The sequence below is a fragment of the Tachypleus tridentatus genome, chromosome 1 (genome assembly GCF_004210375.1).
Source record: "Tachypleus tridentatus isolate NWPU-2018 chromosome 1, ASM421037v1, whole genome shotgun sequence".
Taxonomy (NCBI): domain Eukaryota; kingdom Metazoa; phylum Arthropoda; class Merostomata; order Xiphosura; family Limulidae; genus Tachypleus; species Tachypleus tridentatus.
This window is the reverse complement of record NC_134825.1, coordinates 181,600,643-181,624,764: the sequence shown is the minus strand read 5'-3', so window position 1 is coordinate 181,624,764 and position 24,122 is coordinate 181,600,643. Positions and strand designations below refer to the sequence as shown.

Genomic DNA, 24,122 nt, shown 5'->3' with positions numbered 1-24,122 from the left:
CTCAAAGTTTAATAAATTATAATTTTATATGATCCTGGCTGTTATAGTCATTACAAATTGACATAAAACATCTCATTAAAGCCTGCAAGTTCAATGTTCACGTAGACCAGCATTAAAAACATTAGTGTAAGCATTAGTTTCTACAACCTTAATAAACAAATTCATCTGAGAGTTTTAACATCATTTTCATGTATTAATGATTGTGTGTGTGTGTGTGTGTGTGTGTGTGTGTGTGTGTGCGTGCATGCAGTGTTAATCTGTATAATACATGCAATGGGGTTTACACAGCATTAATCTGTGTAATACGTGTACTGACCAATGAGGTTGTATACAGCATTAATCTGTGTAATACGTGTACTAATCAATGGGGTTGTATACAGCATTAATCTGTGTAATACGTGTACTAATCAATGTGGTTTACACAACATTAATCTGTGTAATACATGTACTGATCAATGTGGTTTACACAACATTAATCTGTGTAATACATGTACTGATCAATGTGGTTTACACAACATTAATCTGTATTACACATGTACTGATCAATGTGGTTTACACAACATTAATCTGTATTACACATGTACTGATCAATGTGGTTTACACAACATTAATCTGTGTAATACATGTACTGATCAATGTGGTTTACACAACATTAATCTGTGTAATACATGTACTGATCAATGTGGTTTACACAACATTAATCTGTAATACGTGTACTGATCAATGTGGTTTACACAACATTAATCTGTGTAATACATGTACTGATCAATGTGGTTTACACAACATTAATCTGTGTAATACATGTACTGATCAATGTGGTTTACACAACATTAATCTGTAATCGTGTACTAATCAATGTGGTTTACACAACATTAATCTCTATTATACATGTACTGACCAATGGGGTTGTACACAGCATTAATCTGTGTAATACGTGTACTGACCAATGGGGTTTACACAGCATTAATCTGTATTATACGTGTACTGATCAATGGGGTTGTACACAGCATTAATCTGTGTAATACATGTACTAATCAATGGGGTTTACACAAGCGTACATCTTTCTAGATGGTAAACCACAGTGTAATGCGTCTTTCTAGAAGTGTTTTTTTCTACATGGAGGAATAAAATCAGATCATAAATTTCACACTTTTTTTAATACAAAACATACATAGAAATAACCACGTTCTTGAAAGAATGTATGCTCTCCTCAGCTGTGACTTGGAAATCAATATTTTAATAAGATGACAAATTATTCTGATGTAAACTAGCAGAATTCGAAAAAATTTATACTAAACATAACAAACTAAACAGGTAAAACTCGGTATGTACAATGTAACACAAGTTACTGATTAAAACCAATGGTGAAATGTTGGATAAAAGTTGATTTGTTTCAACTATCCAATTCATGTATTTTCTTTATGGTTTTAATTTTATAAGCATTATAATTTCCTAGAAGAGGTTTATTACAATTAATAACAGTAAAGTAGATATTCTTACCACAAATGAGCTGGGGTTAAACAGACTTGCAAGTCCTTATAGCTAAATATTCACAATATCCAAACATATAATCTCAGACAGATAGTTCTATTATTAATTTATCATACAAAATGTATTCAGTAGTGGAGTAATCAGTTTTCAACACTGTTTCTTTACAGTTTTATAATTACTCAGTTAATGTTTTCTACAAAATTAACATGAGAAGATGCAGAAAGCCCATATTTAAATAAGATAAAGTATCTTTAGAGCAGTACTGACCATAAACCAAATACTGATACATACCTTTGGTCTAACAGGTGGTACGCCAGGTGCAGGCACATGTTTGTTGTAATTGGTGAACCCAGCTAACAAAGGAGGCATCTGTTCCTGGAATGAGCTAGGCCCATTCACGATGTGGTTATTTGGAGGCATGTTTATTAAGGACATCATTTTGCTGGGTGAAACTTCTGTATCAGAGAAACAACACAAGAACTTCTGTGGCATAAATAATGTGTGTATCTGGTTGTTTCACAAGTTGCACAACATATTTCAACAGCACTGTAACAGTGGAGCAGAAGCTTTAAAGGTTCAAGTGTCAGTGATTTTAAATAACAGATATAAGAGCTATTCTGTCAACATGGTATGTTATACTGCATATAAAAGTACTAAGAAAGAACTTTAGCAAACTATAACTGCTTCAGCTGCAATTAAAATTTCAGCATATGCACTGCTATCACTGATTCAACGAAAAATTTAAAAAATGTTGCTCAATTTATTTACAGAAACATACACACATACATATGAACACACACATCATCAACAGGCATAAATAGAATTCCTTTTTAATAACTGAGGGCTTGATCCTGGTATTTCAACAGTAACTTTTCCTTCACAATTCAACCTGACAACTTTCACACACACCCAAGATTCACTTAACAGTGAGCTTTTCCTTCACACTTCAACCTGACAACTTTCACATACACACCCAAGATACACTTAACAGCGAGCTTTTCCTTCACACTTCAATCTGACAACTTTCACACACACCCAAAATTCACTTAACAGCGAGCTTTTCCTTCACACTTCAACCTGAAAACTTTCACATACACACCCAAGATTCACTTAACAGTGAGCTTTTCCTTCACACTTCAATCTGACAACTTTCACACACACCCAAAATTCACTTAACAGCGAGCTTTTCCTTCACACTTCAACCTGAAACTTTCACACACACACCCAAGATTCACTTAACAGTGGGCTTTTCCTTCACACTTCAATCTGACATCTTTCACACACACCCAAGATTCACTTAACAGTGGGCTTTTCCTTCACACTTCAATCTGACAACTTTCACACACACCCAAGATTCACTTAACAGCGACCTCTTCCTTCACACTTCAATCTGACAACTTTCACACACACCCAAAATTCACTTAACAGTGAGCTTTTCCTTCACACTTCAATCTGACAACTTTCACACACACCCAAAATTCACTTAACAGTGAGCTTTTCCTTCACACTTCAACCTGACAACTTTCACATACACACCCAAGATTCACTTAACAGTGAGCTTTTCCTTCACACTTCAATCTGACAACTTTCACACACACCCAAGATTCACTTAACAGTGAGCTTTTCCTTCACACTTCAACCTGACAACTTTCACACACACCCAAGATTCACTTAACAGTGAGCTTTTCCTACACACCCAAGATTCACTTAACAGTGAGCTTTTCCTTCACACTTCAACCTGACAACTTTCACACACACCCAAGATTCACTTAACAGTGAGCTTTTCCTTCACACTTCAACCTGACAACTTTCACACACACCCAAAATTCACTTAACAGTGAGCTTTTCCTTCACACTTCAACCTGACAACTTTCACACACATTAAGATTCACTTAACAGTGAGCTTTTCCTTCACACTTCAATCTGACAACTTTCACACACACCCAAGATACACTTAACAGTGAGCATTTCCTTCACACTTCAATCTGACAACTTTCACACACACCCAAGATTCACTTAACAGCGAGCTTTTCCTTCACACTTCAACCTGACAACTTTCACACACACCCAAAATTCACTTAACAGCGAGCTTTTCCTTCACACTTCAACCTGACAACTTTCACATACACGCCTAAGATTCACTTAACAGTGAGCTTTTCCTTCACACTTCAATCTGACAACTTTCACATACACCCAAAATTCACTTAACAGTGAGCTTTTCCTTCACACTTCAATCTGACAACTTTCACACACACCCAAAATTCACTTACCAGTGAGCTTTTCCTTCACACTTCAACCTGACAACTTTCACACACATTAAGATTCACTTAACAGTGAGCTTTTCCTTCACACTTCAATCTGACAACTTTCACACACACCCAAGATACACTTAACAGTGAGCTTTTCCTTCACACTTCAATCTGACAACTTTCACACACACCCAAGATTCACTTAACAGTGAGCTTTTCCTTCACACTTCAACCTGACAACTTTCACACACACCCAAGATTCACTTAACAGTGAGCTTTTCCTTCACACTTCAATCTGACAACTTTCACACACACCCAAGATTCACTTAACAGTGAGCTTTTCCTTCACAGTTCAACCTGACAACTTTCACACACACCCAAGATTCACTTAACAGCGAGCTTTTCCTTCACACTTCAATCTGACAACTTTCACACACACCCAAGATTCACTTAACAGTGAGCTTTTCCTTCACACTTCAACCTGACAACTTTCACACACACCCAAGATTCACTTAACAGTGAGCTTTTCCTTCACACTTCAACCTGACCACTTTCACACACATCCAAGATTCACTTAACAGTGAGCTTTTCCTTCACACTTCAATCTGACAACTTTCACACACCCAAGTTCACTTAACAGTGAGCTTTTCCTTCACACTTCAATCTGACAACTTTCACACACACCCAAAATTCACTTAACAGTGAGCTTTTCCTTCACACTTCAACCTGACAACTTTCACACACACCCAAGATTCACTTAACAGCGAGCTTTTCCTTCACACTTCAACCTGACAACTTTCACACACACCCAAAATTCACTTAACAGTGAGCTTTTCCTTCACACTTCAATCTGACAACTTTCACACACACCCAAGATTCACTTAACAGTGAGCTTTTCCTTCACAGTTCAACCTGACAACTTTCACACACACCCAAGATTCACTTAACAGCGAGCTTTTCCTTCACACTTCAATCTGACAACTTTCACACACACCCAAAATTCACTTAACAGTGAGCTTTTCCTTCACAGTTCAACCTGACAACTTTCACACACACCCAAGATTCACTTAACAGTGAGCTTTTCCTTCCCACTTCAACCTGACCACTTTCACACACATCCAAGATTCACTTAACAGTGAGCTTTTCCTTCGCACTTCAATCTGACAACTTTCACACACACCCAAGATTCACTTAACAGTGAGCTTTTCCTTCACACTTCAATCTGACAACTTTCACACACACCCAAGATTCACTTAACAGCAAGCTTTTCCTTCGCACTTCAATCTGACAACTTTCACACACACCCAAAATTCACTTAACAGTGAGCTTTTCCTTCACACTTCAATCTGACAACTTTCACACACACCCAAAATTCACTTAACAGCGAGCTTTTCCTTCACACTTCAATCTGACAACTTTCACACACACCCAAAATTCACTTAACAGTGAGCTTTTCCTTCACACTTCAATCTGACAACTTTCACACACACCTAAGATTTCGCATAACAGCGGGCTTTTCCTTCACACTTCAATCTGACAACTTTCACACACACCCAAGATTCACTTAACAGCGAGCTTTTCCTTCACACTTCAATCTGACAACTTTCACACACATCCAAGATTCACTTAACAGTGAGCTTTTCCTTCGCACTTCAATCTGACAACTTTCACACACACCCAAGATTCACTTAACAGTGAGCTTTTCCTTCACACTTCAATCTGACAACTTTCACACACACCCAAGATTCACTTAACAGCAAGCTTTTCCTGGCAGACTTCAATCTGACAACTTTCACACACACCCAAAATTCACTTAACAGTGAGCTTTTCCTTCACACTTCAATCTGACAACTTTCACACACACCCAAAATTCACTTAACAGCGAGCTCTTCCTTCACACTTCAATCTGACAACTTTCACACACACCCAAAATTCACTTAACAGCGAGCTCTTCCTTCGCACTTCAATCTGACAACTTTCACACACACCCAAGATTCACTTAACAGCGAGCTCTTCCTTCACACTTCAACCTGACAACTTTCACACACACACAATATTCACTTAAATTATGTTTACAAATTTAAAACTGACATGAAGCTGAAGATTACCTGTAGATAAAACATAATACGTGTTTTGATAGATTAAAGCTTTAAGTTTCTATTGGTTATAAATAATATAGTTTTATATGTCAGAATGAAATACTGGTAATTTGTGACAGAAGGGATGTGACAGAGGAGGACTGATGGTCTAGTTTATGGTTTACTGAACAAACAAGACTAAAAACCATAAATCTTATACTAAGAGATGTGACAGAGGGGGACTGATGGTCTAGTTTATGGTTTACTGAACAAACAAGACTAAAACCATAAATCTTATACTAAGAGATGTGACAGAGGAGGACTGATGGTCTAGTTTATGGTTTACTGAACAAACAAGACTAAAAACCATAAATCTTATACTAAGGATGTGACAGAGGGGGACTGATGGTCTAGTTTATGGTTTACTGAACAAACAAGACTAAAAACCATAAATCTTATACTAAGAGATGTGACAGAGGAGGACTGATGGTCTAGTTTATGGTTTACTGAACAAACAAGACTAAAAACCATAAATCTTATACTAAGGGATGTGACAGAGGAGGACTGATGGTCTAGTTTATGGTTTACTGAACAAACAAGACTAAAAACCATAAATCTTATACTAAGGGATGTGACAGAGGGGGACTGATGGTCTAGTTTATGGTTTACTGAACAAACAAGACTAAAAACCATAAATCTTATACTAAGAGATGTGACAGAGGGGGACTGATGGTCTAGTTTATGGTTTACTGAACAAACAAGACTAAAAACCATAAATCTTATACTAAGAGATGTGACAGAGGGGGACTGATGGTCTAGTTTATGGTTTACTGAACAAACAAGACTAAAAACCATAAATCTTATACTAAGAGATGTGACAGAGGAGGACTGATGGTCTAGTTTATGGTTTACTGAACAAACAAGACTAAAAACCATAAATCTTATACTAAGAGATGTGACAGAGGAGGACTGATGGTCTAGTTTATGGTTTACTGAACAAACAAGACTAAAAACCATAAATCTTATACTAAGGGATGTGACAGAGGAGGACTGATGGTCTAGTTTATGGTTTACTGAACAAACAAGACTAAAAACCATAAATCTTATACTAAGAGATGTGACAGAGGGGACTGATGGTCTAGTTTATGGTTTACTGAACAAACAAGACTAAAAACCATAAATCTTATACTAAGAGATGTGACAGAGGAGGACTGATGGTCTAGTTTATGGTTTACTGAACAAACAAGACTAAAAACCATAAATCTTATACTAAGAGATGTGACAGAGGGGGACTGATGGTCTAGTTTATGGTTTACTGAACAAACAAGACTAAAAACCATAAATCTTATACTAAGAGATGTGACAGAGGGGGACTGATGGTCTAGTTTATGGTTTACTGAACAAACAAGACTAAAAACCATAAATCTTATACTAAGAGATGTGACAGAGGGGACTGATGGTCTAGTTTATGGTTTACTGAACAAACAAGACTAAAACCATAAATCTTATACTAAGAGATGTGACAGAGGGGACTGATGGTCTAGTTTATGGTTTACTGAACAAACAAGACTAAAACCATAAATCTTATACTAAGAGATGTGACAGAGGGGACTGATGGTCTAGTTTATGGTTTACTGAACAAACAAGACTAAAACCATAAATCTTATACTAAGAGATGTGACAGAGGGGACTGATGGTCTAGTTTATGGTTTACTGAACAAACAAGACTAAAACCATAAATCTTATACTAAGAGATGTGACAGAGGGGACTGATGGTCTAGTTTATGGTTTACTGAACAAACAAGACTAAAACCATAAATCTTATACTAAGAGATGTGACAGAGGGGACTGATGGTCTAGTTTATGGTTTACTGAACAAACAAGACTAAAAACCATAAATCTTATACTAAGAGATGTGACAGAGGGGGACTGATGGTCTAGTTTATGGTTTACTGAACAAACAAGACTAAAAACCATAAATCTTATACTAAGAGATGTGACAGAGGGGGACTGATGGTCTAGTTTATGGTTTACTGAACAAACAAGACTAAAAACCATAAATCTTATACTAAGAGATGTGACAGAGGAGGACTGATGGTCTAGTTTATGGTTTACTGAACAAACAAGACTAAAAACCATAAATCTTATACTAAGAGATGTGACAGAGGAGGACTGATGGTCTAGTTTATGGTTTACTGAACAAACAAGACTAAAAACCATAAATCTTATACTAAGAGATGTGACAGAGGAGGACTGATGGTCTAGTTTATGGTTTACTGAACAAACAAGACTAAAAACCATAAATCTTATACTTTGCCTGAGTAACATCTATATTATAATTACTAATCTAAATTCTGTATTTTTCAAAGGAAAATATCACAATTCTCATACTAATGAAAATATAATTTAATAAATATTTTCTAATCAATTCAGAAGCGTAATACTCGTATAACATTATAATTTGATTTAATAATGCTAAGTATACATTGATAAGTAGAATTAAAAGTGAACCCTAAAAAGTTGTAATGTGTATAATTTGATCTGCATGTGGTGTGTTAGAAACTGTCAATGTATGTAACAGTTTAAATTACTACTTTACTATGCTTAGAGAAATGATACGTTACTTTTACTTAAGACCAATAGCTGGTTCTAACTAGCTCTTAACAGAATATCTCTCACACACAGATCAGTTCAAACATGACACTTAACTATGACTACATTAATTAAACACGAGTCTAATTATAAATTGTTTAATTTTATCATTATACAAATGTCCAGAGCTCTTAGTTAACATTCACTTGTATCAATTACTTGCTATTGGCTCCTGTAATAAAAGTCCCAATTTTAAGGCTTGGAAAATTTCTTATACTAAAAAGTATTACACATTTTAAAACAAGGAATGTCTTTCTTTCAACATTCAGGTATTACAGAATTCAAGAAAAACAAGACAACTGTAGTAATACATATGTCATAACTGTGGCACAAGTTACCTGATCATGCCTTCACCGGTAAAACCATGGTCATAACAAATGATATTTACTAACACACAGTTGCCTTGCTTTCCTTAACTCTGAAATTATAATTTCATCAACTTCAGGTATTGCTTTAAAAAGTTAGATGTGAACTCAATATTGATACATAGTACTGGTTTTGTTATTATTCTGTACAGAAATCATCCAGTAGAGGAGAAACAAACCCCCATTAAAAGCTTAATACAATCATCGTGTTTTCAATGGCACATAAAAAAAACTAAATAAAAACTTTATATAGAACAAAGTACATGTAAGCATGTTAGTGTACACACGTTTTACTACATGCCTAACTAAAACTGGTTATTAATATTCATTTCTACCTGAAGAAAAGGCTGTAGTGGGAATATTTACAAACTTGTTGATATGACTAGGGCCAAACCCTGGGGGAGGTGCCACTCTTCTGGCACTGGAGTTCAATACAGAGTGGTTAGGATAACCAGGGGTGGTCATCAAAGAAGGATGTACGGAGTCCATTCTATGGTTAATTAGCTGAGGAAGGTGTGGTTTTTTACTTGCTTCTTTTTCTAAGAGATCAGCTAACCCTTTAGCGGACTCATCCCATGGATCAAAACCTAAAACAATCATAACATCAATTGTACAGTGTTAATCCTACAGATCATGTGATACTTAAACTGACTCATCAGATGGATCAAAACCATCATTTAAAACATCAATTGTACAGTGTTAATCCTACAGATCATGTAATACTTAAACTGACTCATCAGATGGATCAAAACCATCATTTAAAACATCAATTGTACAGTGTTAATCCTACAGATCATGTAATACTTAAACTGACTCATCAGATGGATCAAAACCATCATTTAAAACATCAATTGTACAGTGTTAATCCTACAGATCATGTAATACTTAAACTGACTCATCCCATGGATCAAAACCTAAAACAATCATTTAAAACATCACTTATACAGTGTTAATCCTACAGATCATGTAATACTTGAACTGACTCATCAGATGGATGAAAACCTAAAACAATCATTTAAAACATCACTTGTACAGTGTTAATCCTACAGATCATGTAATACTTAAACTGACTCATCAGATGGATGAAAACCTAAAACAATCATTTAAAACATCACTTGTACAGTGTTAATCCTACAGATCATGTAATACTTAAACTGACTCATCAGATGGATCAAAACCATAATTTAAAACATCACTTGTACACTATTAATCATGCAGATCAGTTAATACTTTAGCTGACTCATGTCGTGGATCAAACCCTAAAACAATCATTTGGTTGTCTAGTTGGTTGTTTTGGTGTTTTATGGCACAAAGGAATTAGTCTATCTGCAAACATCTGGTAAAAGGTTAAAATTAAAGTAAATTTAGTAAAGTTCATAAAATGAAATTATGATAAAACAAAACAAAGTTTAAAAAAAAACAAATATCATAAAACTAATTTTTACATCTAATCTACAACATTAAGAGAAAAACTACAGTAATACAAGTTGTAAAGGACTTTTTGTAGCATAACTGTAATTATCATAACTCACTAGAAAGACTAACATGCAAGTTTAAAAACCAATATTAGTCACCTGAAGTTAGTCTTTCAAGTCCTGGTTTCTAGTTATTTGACATTACGGCCATTTTCTAATTTCAAATCAAACTAGATGTACTTTGATTCTTAAAAGGGAATCACATTAAAAAGGTCTAATGTATAAATTAAAAAAACTAAAATAGCATTAAAAAGATTAATGGCCTTTAAAAAACTAAAAATATTTCTAAGGTGGACAGTGTCACCATCACCAATAACACCATCTAACGTTATGAACAAACCTTGGAACAAAACATTTAATATGGTACTGTCGTCAAGAGTCATAATGACAGCAAGATAGTCATATGTGGCTTATACCTGAGTGTTACACAGACTACACACTGGTGTATCAGTTACAGATAAAAGAAAACAACCAGTTAAAAAATTGTGACTAATGTGTAGTCTAGTTAGAACAACTTCCTCTTTCCTATCCTTATGGAAACAAGACGACCAAAGTCCAATATAGGGTTTTATTTGGAAAAGATTGTTTTTACATTGCTCACTCCAAGTTGACTGCCAACTGGCACAGAGCCGAGTCTTGAAAACAGGACCATAGTCCATATATGGAACAGGCACAGCAGTGACAGTACCAGAGCAGATAGATTTAGCTACAGTGTTGGCAAGCTCGTTCTTGTAAATACCAATGTGGCCTGGTATCCAGAAAAACTATAGAAGATTTTAAAGAGAAACTGGCCAGTCAGTTTTGAATATCGGTGACAACAGAACGTGAACTAACATGAAGTGATTCCAGGGCCAGTAGAAAACTAAGCGAGTCAGTATAAATAGTGCAGTTTCAGTACTGCTTAACTTCTATGTAATCCAGGGCAAAATAAATCACGTACAGTTCATCAGTGAACACAGAAGCTGTAGAGGGGATTCTGTGTGCAACCATCAAACAACAACAAACCATGGCAGAGCCCACACAGTCACCTTATTTCAAACCATCTGTATATACAGGAATGGAAGGATGGTTTGGAAGGTGTTCAACAAATAATAGACACTATTACCAATCTGGAGTGTCTGCTTTTTTCAAATGACTTAAAGATAGGTCACATTTAGGGACTCTAAGAAGTCATGGTGGGATGGGTTGACCAGTGGATATACCAATGTTATCCAAGGACAGACCCAATTCATCCAATTAAGCCTGGATACGAAGACCAAAAGGAGCAATGGCAGATCATTTGTTCTGAAAAAGTATGGCCCATCGAGGAAGGAAAACACAAGTCCAGGTGGGACGTTTGGGTAAGGAACAAAGTTTTGAAGCATACAGTAAAGACAGTTGCAAACAGCAGATGTGCAAAGAAGGTTCATGAGATTCTGTGTACAAGTTCTGAACTGGGGAAGTGCAGAAAGTGTGGAAAGCCCCAGTGCAGAGCTGAAGTCCTTGATGATGAATGTGGTCCAGCATCTTTAAGGCCGAGATCCTGGCAGCCATAGACCAGTGATCCAAAGTTGAGTTTCAATTAAATAAGAGCACAATACATCTTTAGCAAAAAAACATTGATCCACACCCCAAGTGGTGGAAGAGAGGACACAGAGGATGTTCAGTGCTCTTGTACCTTTGACCTGTAGCTGTTTGATGTATAGTACAAAGGTCAGCTTACAATCAAAGCCCCAAAAATTTTGTCTCAGAGACCACAGGCAGCACAACTTCACCGATAGGGAGTTCAAGATCTGAGTGAATACCCCGTTGGCAGCAAAAGTGCATGCAAACAGTTTTAGAGAGAGAGAAATTTAAGCCAGTTGCTGTGGTCCACTTCAGTAAATGATTTAGGGCAGTCTGTAGCTGCTGCTCAATATACCTCATGTTCAACGACTGACAGAAAATGTGAAAGTCATCGACATAGAGCCTGTTTCCAACAGTAAGAGAGAGTTGTTCAGTGATGGCATTAATTTTTCTACTGAAAAGTGTGACACTCAAAACACAGCCATGAGGGACTTCAAGTTCCTTTAGAAAAGAACAAGAAAATGTCAAACACTCTCTTAAAACATTTTTAATAAAGATGAGCAAATGGCCACATAACCCATATATATGGAGATCTTGCAAAATGCCATACCTCCATGTTGTATCATAAGCCTTCTCAATTTCAAAGTATATTGATACAAGATGTTGTTTGAGAAAGGCTTCTCTGATTGACGTTTCAAGTTGAATCAGGTGGTCCATGGTAGGGCACCATTGTCGCAACCAACGCTGGATGGGCAAGAGGTGGTTGTTTGATTTGAGGAACCAAACAAGATGAGCATTAACCATCCTCTAAGGTCTTACATAGAAAGCTTGTCAAAGCAATTGGACAATAGTGTGAAGGAATCTTGGGATCCTTCCCAGGCTTAGAGAATGGAAGGACAATAGCCTGGCATCAGGAGAAACATTCTCCTGCCAGATACAGTTTAAAAAAAATCAGAAAAATAGCAAGAAAAGCAGGAGACGGCACAGCATTTCATAGTTTACATCATCAGGTCCAACCGATGTATTGCCAGACTGATCAAGAGCCAGTTTAAGTTCTGCCAATGTAAAGAGAAAATTATAGTCACAGAGACAATCAGCTCGAAAAAAAAAAGTGATATTTTTGCCCAAGAAGGTAGAGGAAGTAACAGAAGTGCTAGACACCTGACAAAAGCTTTCACCTAGGGTATCAGCTACTTCCTGGCCATCAGAGAGCAAGATCAAGAGGGGGACAGAATTGTATTGCCCACTGACCTTTCGAATCTTATCCCATATGACTTTGAAACTGGTAGTAGAAAATATGCTCATTGTGAATTTAATCCAAGATTCCTTCTGGCTTTGACATCTTTCCCACTAAGCCTGCTGGAAAACAATGTGGTGCAGAGTGTGGGATACTAAAAAAAGGTATCCCAGGCCTGTTTTTGTGCCTTCCATGCCATGTGGCATGCAGGATTCCACCACAGACAATGATATCGTGGAAAACGTGTTGAGGTTTTAGGAATACACTGAGCAGCTGCCTGTATAGTACAGTCAGTTACTGCTGCCACACAGTCGTTTATTGATGGCTTACAGACGATGGCAGGATCAACTTGTGTGAGAGCAGTGAAAAAGGGCCAGTTTGCTTAATCCAGCTTCCAATGGGGCATGCAGGTCAGGTGGCATCGACCACAGACATTATTGGAAAATTACCACTGCCTCATGGATTATTGTCAACCCTCCAATAAAAATGGAAGAATAGTAAAGGGGAGCAAATTGAGAGATCAATACCAGTAAAGGACTAACTAGGTGCATGAAAATAAGTAGAAGAGCTGCTACTGAAAAGAGAAAGGTTGTGATCAGGAAGAATACGCTCTACGGAGCAATTCCTCCCATCAATATCAGCACTTCCCAAGAGGAGATGGGACGTCCATTAAAGTCCCCCAGGATTAAAAAGGAGATGGCAACTGTTCAATGAGAACATCAAGGTCTGATTGATCATATGTCTCTCCAGGTGACAGGTAGAAAAAACAAACAGTGATGGTACGACCCAAGGTAACACAGATGGCTTCCGCCTCCAAGGGTGTGCTGAGTGGCAAGGACAGGGTGGGCACGTACTGATCATCCAACAGTGCCACCCATCCACGCACTCATCCATCACATTTTTCTGCTGCTCAGAACCTATCATTTCTGTATGAAGAAAACCACCAAAAGGTGACTGTACTGGCAGATTTCAGAAATGTTTCCTGTAAGGAAAGACATACAGGATTGTAGGAAGTAATCAGTGTTTTCATGTCACCCAGATTAGAATGTAAACCTCAACAGTTCCATTGTATCAAGGTGGCCATTTTTATTTATGTGTAGGAAATTTGGGTGGAGAACCCTTCTGTTTATGACCACATCTTTTTCCTTTACTGTCTTTATTTGTGGGAGGTATAATGACCTCCATGAATCCTGCCCTGGATCAACTGGGCAGGTCTTTGCTGTTGGAAAAGTATTCCAGCAACTGAGGCCACGAACAAATGATCGTTTTGCATATTGGGGTGGGAGAAGATGTACTCAAGGAAATGCCTGTACCTGGAACAAAAGGATGTGGATTTTGGGATTTGCTGGAATGTATGTTAGGGACAGAGATGGTTGTTCAAGTTGATTCATCAACTTTTATAACCATGGAGGTCAAAAGATTTTTCCTTTGGTTTGAGAAAGATTACTTTGGAAGCAAAGAGAGATCCGTTTGCACTCCCACTGTAGTAGTGGAATGAAATGCAGCAGCCCGAGATGAAATAGTGGACAGCAACTTTCGAGCCTCAGGACAAGTAATGTTTTGAATTGTTTTCAATTGCTGCACCTCTTTTTCTTCTAATTGTTTAGGGCAAGAATGAAAGTAGGACAGGTGAGAGCCATTACAATTGATGTAATAAGGGTCCGTTTCACACTCATAGGCATCGTGGTCCTTGCCACCTCAATGAACACACGTCAAGGAACCACAACATTACATCTTTGAGTGACCAAACCGCTGATACTGGAAACATCTGTAATTAAGATAGCCTGCCTTGATGGTTGCAGTTGGATGTGGTGATGTTGTGGTCTGCATCATAATTCCATTTTTGTGAGTGGAGATATGCCTCACTGCAGAAACTCCTTGGGTGGAGAAACCAGCGAGAATCTCTAACTCGGTAAAGTTCTTCAAATCCCTCTCAACAATAACTCCTCGTGATGAATTCAAAGTAGCATAAGTTGTAACCTCAATAGGTATATCCCCAATTGCCTTTAAATTCAAAAGAAGTTCACTGTGTTGAGATGTGGATGTTTCCACCAATATATCACGAGATCGAAGCTTCTTTACTAACTTTGGAGAGTCAGCAAGTCCCTCTAGTCCCTTCTAAATGAAAAAGGGAGACATCTGCCCTAAATGTTTGTCTGAAAGAGAATGTAGTGTAAGAGAATGAGATACAACAGGTGTTATAGATATTCAAAATTGCTGCTCAGAATCTTCAAGACGTGGTTATTTATCTATAGACTATTTTTTCACTATGTTATTTAGGTTTTTATTTGGAGGTTCCATAATAAAAGAATATTTCAGTGCCCACTGACTCCACCCACCATGAAGCCCTACGAAGGGACGCACTAGAATGCCAAACAAGGACACTGCAGCAAACCAGGGTTTCGTGAGCACTATACCCAAACACCAGCATCATATACAATGTCCACAACACCTGCTAAGAACATCTAACACTGGTACTTGGTTGACCCTAGCACATGTGGACTAGCCAAATGACCCAAGGGAAGGCCACCCCAAGACTGCCTGTCTGCAGGAATTCAAAGCCAAATTGGTGTGTTAGGGTTGGACCCCTCAACCACCAGGATCCTCTCCTCCCCTACATGGGTCACCATGCACGGTAGACATGTGGGTGGATGTTTAGATCCAGGAGGAGGTAAACTGAAAGAACAGAACCTTCTCTGGGAGGTCCCCTTACCACATACAGGAATTCACACTGTGGAGAAACAATCATTTAAAACATGAATTGTACACTATTAATCCAGCAGATCAGTTAATACTTTAGCTGGTTCATGTCATGGATCAAAACTTAAAACATCATATGTTTATTATCAATTTAGCACAGTTTGTCAGTTGTCATTCTGAATCTGTGAAATGCACCTAATTCATCATCTTGATGTCTGTGGTTGGAAGAGGTGAACCCAAATGCTGCTTGCCAATCTGTGCTACATTGTACTGGAATATTTTCTGGAGAAAGGTCAATATCTTGGTTCTTTATCCAATTTTCTGGAGAGAAAAAATAAACAGAAGACAAATGTTACTTCTAAACTGAGAGTTAACAAATTATTATAAATTACCAACTCTAAGATAATTTATTGATTTGTGTATTATTAACATTAAACTGCTAACATGCATAAATGTAAAAAAACTAAAAACAATTTCAGACAATTTCAGACTTCAAATACTAATATTAAGAGAACACTATGTTACACAAACAAATACTAATATTAAGAGAACACTATGTTACACAAACATTGTACTTTTTAAGAATTTATCTCAACAAACTTCCAGGGTGCAGCATAACAGGCCACTAAGCTGGTGCCTACTCACATTTCAAGGAACCCTCAGACAGAGCAAGTTTCATGATTAATAATTTGTGTGAGAGAAATAACTTGAAAGAATTATTATTTTATGTTTCTTTTACAAAACAATCTAAAATAATTATTATTTCATTACAATATACAACTTTTGCAGTATGGAAGATTAGTTTTAAAACTGGTACAACATTTTGGTTACTTGGGTAACAAGGGTACAAGTTTTAATAGTAAATATGGTTTTAGCAATTATAGAACGTTCAACAATCTAATAATGAATCTAAATCACAGAATTAAGAGCAGTTACATAATGAATGTGCTCTCTCAATCTAACAATGAATCTAAATTACAGAATTGAGAGTGGTTACATAATGAATGTGCTCTCTCAACAATCTAACAATGAATCTAAATTACAGAATTGAGAGTGGTTACATAATGAATGTGCTCTCTCAACAATCTAACAATGAATCTAAATTACAGAATTGAGAGTGGTTACATAATGAATGTGCTCTCTCAACTATCTAACAATGAATCTAAATTACAGAATTGAGAGTGGTTACATAATGAATGTGTTCTCTCAACAATCTAACAATGAATCTAAATTACAGAATTGAGAGTGGTTACATAATGAATGTGCTCTCTCAACAATCTAACAATGAATCTAAATTACAGAATTGAGAGTGGTTACATAATGAATGTGCTCTCTCAACAATCTAACAATGAATCTAAATTACAGGAATTGAGAGTGGTTACATAATGAATGTGCTCTCTCAACAATCTAACAATGAATCTAAATTACAGAATTGAGAGTGGTTACATAATGAATGTGCTCTCTCAACAATCTAGCAATGAATCTAAATTACAGAATTGAGTGGTTACATAATGAATGTGCTCTCTCAACAATCTAGCAATGAATCTAAATTACAGAATTGAGAGTGGTTACATAATGAATGTGCTCTCTCACCAATCTAACAATGAATCTAAATTACAGAATTGAGAGTGGTTACATAATGAATGTGCTCTCTCAACAATCTAACAATGAATCTAAATTACAGAATTGAGAGTGGTTACATAATGAATGTGCTCTCTCAACAATCTAACAATGAATCTAAATTACAGAATTGAGAGTGGTTACATAATGAATGTGCTCTCTCAACTCATGTGAACTGACAGATTATTTATGACCAAACAAAAACAAATTTGAATATGAAAACGTTTGTACAAGATTAGGAACATGTGGGAAAATAATGAAAGATGTAGGAGTTCTGAATTTTATTAATGTGGTTTGTCTGATTCTTCTATTAATTAAGGTTCTGAAAAACTGTGGTCATTTTTGTTCATGGACTTGAAAATGGGGTTTTGGATGTTTGTTCAAGTTAATTCTTGTTTTACCTATACAAAAGGTTGGGTAATTGTTACACTTTCTTTTGTAAATGTTTCCTGGTGAGGTTGATTAGTTATATTAAGGTGTTTAATTTTCATTACTGGGGTGAAAATGAATACAGTTAACATTATATTCATCTGCTTGTCTTTAAAATTTCTGATACAGGTTTACTAATATTTTCTATATATGGGATAGTGCAACTGACTAAGTTTCCTTTGTTTTGTGAAATATTTTTTGGGTTCGTTTAATAACTCTTTCATGACACGCAGGTCTAACTGCACGTCACCATCGTTTAGAGTTATTCTCAAAATTTAAACTAATTTTGTTTATATTATGCCAATTAGTATAGCATAACAATTGCTAATAATCCATGTTTATAGCATATAAATCAAGTATTTAATTTTAAAAAACAACAAAAACCAGCATTTTTTTCTCTAATTTATTCATTACCCTTTCAACAAGCATGATATTTAACATGACTTGATATCATCACTGGTTGGACGAACCACAGTTTTTATACCCTTAAGTTTTGTTTAGCTACAGAGCCATCACAAATAAACAATCAACCTCTCTGGCTACACCCATCTGTAACAATCAACCTCTCTGGTTACACCCATCTGTAACAATCAACCTCTCTGGTTACACCCATCTGTAACAATCAACCTCTCTGGCTACACCCATCTGTAACAATCAACCTCTCTGGTTACACCCATCTGTAACAATCAACCTCTCTGGTTACACCCATCTGTAACAATCAACCTCTCTGGCTACACCCATCTGTAACAATCAACCTCTCTGGTTACACCCATCTGTAACAATCAACCTCTCTGGTTACACCCATCTGTAACAATCAACCTCTCTGGTTACACCCATCTGTAACAATCAACCTCTCTGGTTACACCCATCTGTAACAATCAACCTCTCTGGTTACACCCATCTGTAACAATCAACCTCTCTGGTTACACCCATCTGTAACAATCAACCTCTCTGGCTACACCCATCTGTAACAATCAACCTCTCTGGCTACACCCATCTGTAACAATCAACCTCTCTGGTTACACCCATCTGCCACACCTTCTCTTCCAGGATTTACTACTAGTTCTCTCATGTTTAATCCTGAATTATCCTGTCTCTTTAGGTTAGATTAGGCAAAACAAATAACTGTTTGGCAAAGCATGTACTCAAGTAACTTGTGGATAATGTACTTCAACAGCATAATATGAACTCCGCATTCCCCAAGTGATTAACAACTTTTAACAGTGTGTATGGTAGTAATTAGTTGTTCAATGGGTAATCACAGAGAAACAAAACAATAAAATGTAAGTGTAATTAGATGTATACTGTTATAAAGTAAACCTACTCAGAATAAATGAGAGTAGTTTCACGTTACAATGTGAAGTAATTTTAGGAAGAGACAGTAACTCAGATTTTTAATGGTCAAACTAACCAACCCCACAGAGTAAGGATGGAGAAAATAAAATTTTACTGAAAACAAACATCTGAAATGTTTTAGAAGTTTTGGAGATTAAAGAAATGATATTTAATATTTTAGACAAAGAACAGTTTCTTAATCATAACATGAAAATCACTTTGCACTTGGATTAATAACAAAACCGACTCAATTTATCAAACAAATCTTTAGTACATATACTTAATTAAACAGATTTCTTGTAGAGAAAGACTTGTAATGCTTACTAAATATTGTGAAGATACACATACTGCTTTAAAAGTTACACTATAAATATTTAATGTGCAAATGTGCATACAAACTCAGGTATTTTATACCAGGCCTGTAATGAAAGGTAAATGCATTTGTTCACACGTTTTAAGTTCGTTAATAATTTGTGTAACTGCTGTACTAAGGAAATGGTTTATATCAGTTAAGTATTGAGTTGAGTGTGTGCAACTTCATTAACATTCTGTAGTGTATATAATAGACTAAATATAGGAGAATTTTTAGAGTGCCTAGCTTTAACAGATTACATAAGTACAAAAAGAGTATTTCTTATGTAATTTTTTTCTATGACTTTTAGTGATGAAAACTTGCAGAGTTTATGTGGTGTTAATATTTAAAAATATATCATGTAGTCATTTCCATTTTCAATTCTGAATTTTATGTCAGTAACATCCAACTAACTATTTGTAACACTATAGAAACGTTTCTGTTATGAAACATTTTATCAGTATCAAGACCTTTGTAATGTTCCTGAACAAAATGTTTTGCAACATTATACAAACACAACAATCTCAGTTTTAATATGACCACAGTGAACGTTCATACCACTAAACAGTTTAACAAGCTGGTAATACCTTCTGAATCCCCTGATTCTTGATCTGCAGAGCATGAAGAAGTGGGGAGTCCATTATGAAGAGCACCACCTAACTTACTGTTAACAGAAGGGTCAGTTTTTGGTGTTTCAACTGTGGGCAGAGTATGGTTCTCAGTTCTATTGCACTGTGATATTTCTGTTGAACAATCTCTCATTTCACTAGTCTGCTCAATTGGACAGGGACTTGGACCTTGTGGTTCCTGACCAGTTGTTGGAGGTGTTGGTTGAGATCTAGAAAGCGCACAGAGACTCCCTACTGCTGCTGTTACTGTGACTACTGCTACCCCTAGACAAGCTTTTTTCTGATGATCTGTCCCTTCCTTTTCTGCAATGTCAGACATATTTGTTGAGAATCAGGTGGTACTATTATGAAAGCTTATAATTCTGATAAATAATCATATACTGTATATTTACAATTTTCAGAAAATAACTTTCTATAAATAATTCCTTATCTCTTCTTTACATTTCAATTGAACTAATAAGATTAAAATTTAAAACTCTTGACTTTTCTTTAAAGAAACAAAATTAGTTGAAATATGGTTATTAACTCCTTCACCCTGGGTATCCTTTATTACATGAAAATTATTAACTCCTTCACCCTGGGTATCCTTTATTACATGAAAATTTTAGTGTCTTACATTCAAAGTTTTTTCATTTATTAAAGAAAGTTATCATGGAAAAACAGCATAAAAAATTTCCAAAAAGAAACAGAGTAAAAAATACAATTCTAGACTTCAAAAGTAACATTACTTCATCTTGGACCCTTAACTCTTTTAATATGGACATTTTCTGAACATGCCATGTTTATTGAGCTATATTCAAAACGTAAACTACTTCCTTATCACTGCATACAAATTAATTTGGTATAAAAAATAGCTAATTCAAATTTTAACAATATGAGAGTTTTAACTTATTTTATTTTGCAATACTAAGAAACAATTCTGATTTTCCCCTAGAACAAGAACCATGACATTCTATAGCAATGTCTTTTTATCCAGTTTATTTACAACTTCTAACTAATTATTCAATGTAATGTTGTCATTCCTCAGGAAAAACATAGTTTTTATAGCCTCCAATCATATTTAGTTAGAGATATAAAATAGAAAGCAGGCCCCATCTGTCACATCCTGTCTTTTTTGTGATGTTTAATATTTATAACCAACTCAAATTTTAATTATTTTGCTTTACAGAGAATTGTCTATTTCAATTTCAGTTCAACTGATATTCTCACAGGAAACACAATTCAGCTTAGCCGATTTTTAATGGTGCTTGTCACACAGAAAGCAATAGTTTTACAATATTGTCTAATTACATCAAAATTAATTCATTGTAGTAGTACCATCAGTACAAAACATAAACAATAAAACCAAGGTATTATATTTCTTGTTTTTCCAATGTATTCTTTATTCATTGTTATACAAGCAACTAAAGTGTAAAAATCAAAAAATTATTCAGTCAGATAAGGTGAAATGTACAACAATTTTGAACAAGGTACTCTATCTGACAACTCACAAATAGTCCATGTATTTCATCATTCAACAGGATAGTGTGAGCTACATGACTAAGTGATTTACAGATTTTATAATGGGTAAACTAATTTACACATGGTCCAAAGAGTATAAAACAATCAAATGTAAGTGTCAACAGATGTATGCCGTTACAAGTTTAAATCAGTTACAATTTGAAGTCATTTTAGAAATAATAAAAAATGTTATCTTTTTGTTGGTTACAAAGACAGTCAAGGTTGAGCAACTTTGTACAGAGTGAAGGTAGAGAAGATAACAGATATAAAGTTTCTAAAAAATGTTTGAAGTTATACAGATGAAAAGTACTTTTAATCTTATGGTCACTTTGCATCAGAGCAGTCAACACTGACTAAATATATTCACAGAAAATGTTTATTAAACTACTTCATTAAAAATTCTGATTTTCTATCAACAAATGACTTAATGCTTCCATAAAGTTAAAAAAATTTGGGAAAATACACAGAATGTATTAGAAAATATAGGACAGAATCTCTAAAAATTCATATTTAGGTAGAATCAACCATGCTCATAACAAGAGAGTTAACATGTTAATGAAGCTTATCCACTGTTCCATTTGTTACATTTTAATAAACAACCATACATCTAAGTAGACTTATGATAGTTTAAGTTATTAGTGATAATAAACAACCATACATCTAAGTAGACTTATGATAGTTTAAGTTATTAGTGATAATAAACAACCATACATCTAAGTAGACGTATGATAGTTTAAGTTATTAGTGATAATAAACAACCATACATCTAAGTAGACATGATAGTTTAAGTTATTAGTGATAATAAACAACCATACATCTAAGTAGACGTATGATAGTTTAAGTTATTAGTGATAATAAACAACCATACATCTAAGTAGACTTATGATAGTTTAAGTTATTAGTGATAATAAACAACCATACATCTAAGTAGACGTATGATAGTTTAAGTTATTAGTGATAATAAACAACCATACATCTAAGTAGACGTATGATAGTTTAAGTTATTAGTGATAATAAACAACCATACATCTAAGTAGACGTATGATAGTTTAAGTTATTAGTGATAATAAACAACCATACATCTAAGTAGATATGATAGTTTAAGTTATTAGTGATAATAAACAACCATACATCTAAGTAGACTTATGATAGTTTAAGTTATTAGTGATAATAAACAACCATACATCTAAGTAGACTTATGATAGTTTAAGTTATTAGTGATAATAAACAACCATACATCTAAGTAGACTTATGATAGTTTAAGTTATTAGTGATAATAAACAACCATACATCTAAGTAGACTTATGATAGTTTAAGTTATTAGTGATAATAAACAACCATACATCTAAGTAGACTTATGATAGTTTAAGTTATTAGTGATAATAAACAACCATACATCTAAGTAGACGAATGATAGTTTAAGTTATTAGTGATAATAAACAACCATACATCTAAGTAGACGTATGACAGTTTAAGTTATAAACAACCATACATCTAAGTAGACTTATGATAGTTTAAGTTATTAGTGATAATAAACAACCTGTTATTCTTACCCGTTGTTACCCTCTTCCCTTGAATTACGTCGTTTCTGTCCACCACCTGCTGAAGATTTCTGTCCAACTCCATGCTGAGATAGAATAACACATTTTGTTAGACCATTAGCCCTATGTTCACTTTTGTAGTGTTGCAGTGTTGGCCAGCCCTCTCGAGTTGTTTGCCCATTATTTGTGTTGTTTGTAGGAGAGGATGAAAGCCTCCTAAGTAGTATTCAGAAATATATACATATTAAAGTGACCTTAACACTTTTTCAAACAGAAGTGCTATTCTCCTATTAGAGCCACAAGCCAAGCACAATCCCATCACAAACTGAATATTACTACTATAAAAGTTCAAGTCTTTTCAAAATTTATTAGTAAAGACACTACCACCATTCACCATCTTATCACAAAACATAACTTGTACACTTTCAAGCTCAATCCATATTAGTGATGGTCATTTGTGAGTTAAAAGTACTTACATGAAACATACATTTGTGTATAGGAATGTAAGCTGTTAAATAAGTGATCTAATATTTTCAAACTCTTTCAGAAAACAAATTATATAAAAACACGAATCTGTTGCAACATTGGTTTCTTTACAAACAATTTTAGCACATTACCTAGTTAAATGATTGCAACATTGGTTTCCTTACAAACAATTTTAGCACATTACCTAGTTAAATGATTGCAACATTGGTTTCCTTACAAACAATTTTAGCACATTACCTAGTTAAATGATTGCAACATTGGTTTCTTTACAAACAATTTTAGCACATTACCTAGTTAAATGATTGCAACATTGGTTTCTTTACAAACAATTTTAGCACATTACCTAGTTAAATGATTGCAACATTGGTTTCTTTACAAACAATTTTAGCACATTACCTAGTTAAATGATTGCAACATTGGTTTCCTTACAAACAATTT

At 35.2% G+C, this 24,122-nt stretch overlaps 1 pseudogene across 1 annotated transcript in view; it reads right to left on the bottom strand.

Annotated features, from left to right (window-relative positions):
- LOC143233816 (CCR4-NOT transcription complex subunit 4-like) overlaps positions 1 to 24,122 on the bottom strand; it is a 49,341-nt pseudogene that overhangs the window by 6,270 nt on the left and 18,949 nt on the right. Inside the window, exons 8-12 of the transcript XR_013018330.1 lie at positions 23,211 to 23,284; positions 20,116 to 20,460; positions 15,988 to 16,113; positions 9,171 to 9,422; positions 1,783 to 1,946 (exon numbers count right to left, since the gene is read on the bottom strand). The product of XR_013018330.1 is annotated as a CCR4-NOT transcription complex subunit 4-like (transcript). The remainder of the gene's footprint in view (positions 1 to 1,782; positions 1,947 to 9,170; positions 9,423 to 15,987; positions 16,114 to 20,115; positions 20,461 to 23,210; positions 23,285 to 24,122) is intronic.